This window comes from Sapajus apella, unplaced genomic scaffold (assembly GCF_009761245.1).
Source record: "Sapajus apella isolate SASKATOON/1434 unplaced genomic scaffold, GSC_monkey_1.0 scaffold20, whole genome shotgun sequence".
NCBI lineage: Eukaryota > Metazoa > Chordata > Mammalia > Primates > Cebidae > Sapajus > Sapajus apella.
Genome location: NW_022436960.1, coordinates 8,790,870 through 8,793,302, shown reverse-complemented (window position 1 = coordinate 8,793,302; position 2,433 = coordinate 8,790,870). Strand labels below are relative to the sequence as shown.

Below are 2,433 nucleotides of genomic sequence, written 5' to 3'. Positions count from 1 at the left end.
AACAGAAAAGTATAATAGATTGCATGTCTCTTGATGACGAGTGCTGCGGAATGAGGCTGTCATCTAGATGGAGCAGAGAAAGTGGAACATGGTGACATGTCAGCCAAGAGACCTGGCAGACACCACCTTGGCCGAGGGATCAAGGTTGACTTCGCCAGCTGTGAGCTGTGCTGACATCTTGCTGTCTTCTGGGTAGTATCATGAACCAGGTGCATCCTCTTGTCGGGATCTTCCCCAAATCCAGAACCTTAATCTAATCATGAGAAAACAACAGCCAATCCCAATTTCAGGGACATTTGGCAAAATACCCCATCAGTGCTACTTAAAAGTGTCGACGTCAGCTGGGCACAGTGGTTCAACCCTAGGTAATCCCAGCACTTTGGGAGGTCAAAGCTGGCAGATCATGAGGTCAAGACATCGAGACCATCCTGCACAGCATGATGAAACCCTGTCTCTACTAAAAACACAAAAATTAGGTGCATGATCAGTCGCTGCTACACTGGAAAGATGGTGGAGCAAGAGCAAAGAAAAATCCCTTTGGTTCCAGAAAACCTCCTGAAAAAGAGGAAGGCTTATCCAGCCCTCAAAGCCACTCAGGCAAAGCAGGCATTTTGGGCAAAGAAGGAACAGAAGAAAGGAAAAGGGCGCAGGTCTAAGCAACTAGAATCATTCCTACATGATTCCTGGCGGCAGACACGTGACAAGGTGCGTGTCAGATGACTGGAAGTGAAGCCTCACGGCTTGAAATTGCCAGATAAACATTCCTTGACCTTTGTCGAACACATCGAAAGGATTGATGGCGTGAATTTAGTGGTGCAGAGACCCAATACAAGACTTTGCCTAAAGAAAATTTTTAGGGGTGTCTTTGTAAAAGTCAGCGCCCAGAACCTAAAAATGCTGTGTAGAGTGGAACCTTATGTGATCCAAGGATTTCCAAACCTGAAGTCTGTCCGGGAACTCATTTTGAAATGTGGACAAGCCAAATTCAAGAATAAGACCATATATCTAACAGACAACACAGTGATTGAGGAGCATCTGGAGGAGTTTTGTGTCATTTGCGTGGAAGACCTCATTCATGAAATTGCCTTCCTGGGGAAGCATTTTCAGGAGATCTCATGATTCTTGTGCCCTTTCCACCTCTCAGTGGCCCATTATGCTACCAAAAATAGAGTGGGCTTCCTCAAAGAGATGGGCACACCTGGCTCTCAGGGTGAACGCATCAATCAGCTCATCCGCCAGCTGAACTAGACCCAGGTGAGGCAGGGCTGAAAACTGCCCTTGGGCTGACTGTGGATGGGCCATGCCTTGCCACTTTAGAAGTTCTTTTTTGCATTTACTGGTTTTTAAGAGTAACCTTGAGCTTGGGAGGAAAGGGCAGGCTGGTACAAGTAGATGGAGGCCTGCTGGGAGCAATGAATGCCTGATTAGGACGTGGGGCTATGCATAGCCTAGCAGTCATAGGCTTACAAATGTCGAGTAACTAAGAACAGTATCGCTGCTGTCATTTAGATGGAAATGAGGAAAGAATATTAATAACTGATTTCAAAAAGGACTTGAAGATGTGAAATCATCTATTTTGCTGAAGAAATCTTAACTCTTTTTGAAATTGCTTGTTATTCCTGTTATTACTCTAGGTGCCAAACTGCAATAAATTTTTATCAATGAAGTGGAAAAAAAAATTAGCCGGAAAGTTGGCGGGCGCCCCGTAATCCCATGTACTCAGGAGGCTGAGGCAGGAGAATTGCTTGAACCCGGGAGGCGGAGGTTGCAGTGAGCCGAGATACAGCGTCACTGTTCTCCATCCTGGGTGACAGAGCGAGACTCCGTCTCAAAAAAAAAAAGAAGTGTCGAGATCATGAAAGGCAAGGAAACTCTGGGAAATGGTGCCTGGCCGGAGGGATCTAAGCAGACATGGCGACTAAATGCCATGTAGACTCCTGGGACAGAAGAAGACATCAGTGGGAGAGCTGGTGACCCCCAAGGAAGTCCAGGCTGTCCCAATGTCTACTTCCTAGTTCTGAGGAACGTGCAGTGGTCACATGAGAGGTCCACGTTTACTTTAGGGAAAGCAAGGAGAGTGTATCTTGGACCTCTCAGAATTGCTTTTGTAACTTTTCTGTACATTCAAACTGTTTTAAAACCTTTTTTTTTTTCTTAAGAAAATGTTTCAAAAAGAAAAATAACCAAGCCGAGTTCTGAGGGACAAGCAGGAGTTGACACCGTGAGTCTCAAAAGTGGGTAAAGGGGCATGCACAAAATTGAGAGAGGGTGCCTGTGGCAGCATGCGGGGTGGGGGGGAAGGAGAGGATAGGGTGGGAGAGAACGAGAGGATAGTGTTGGAGGCGCATCCCTTCATTGGCCGTGAGGACACTGCATGGCGTGCGGAGGTGGGAGTGATAGTGATAATAACAGGCAGCACTTGGAGGCTGCATC

The 2,433-nt window shown here is 46.7% G+C and overlaps 1 pseudogene; it reads left to right on the top strand.

The window, feature by feature from the left end:
* The first annotated feature begins 392 nt into the window (after positions 1–392).
* On the top strand, positions 393–2,156 carry LOC116557812 (annotated as a pseudogene).
* Positions 2,157–2,433: the final 277 nt, after the last annotated feature.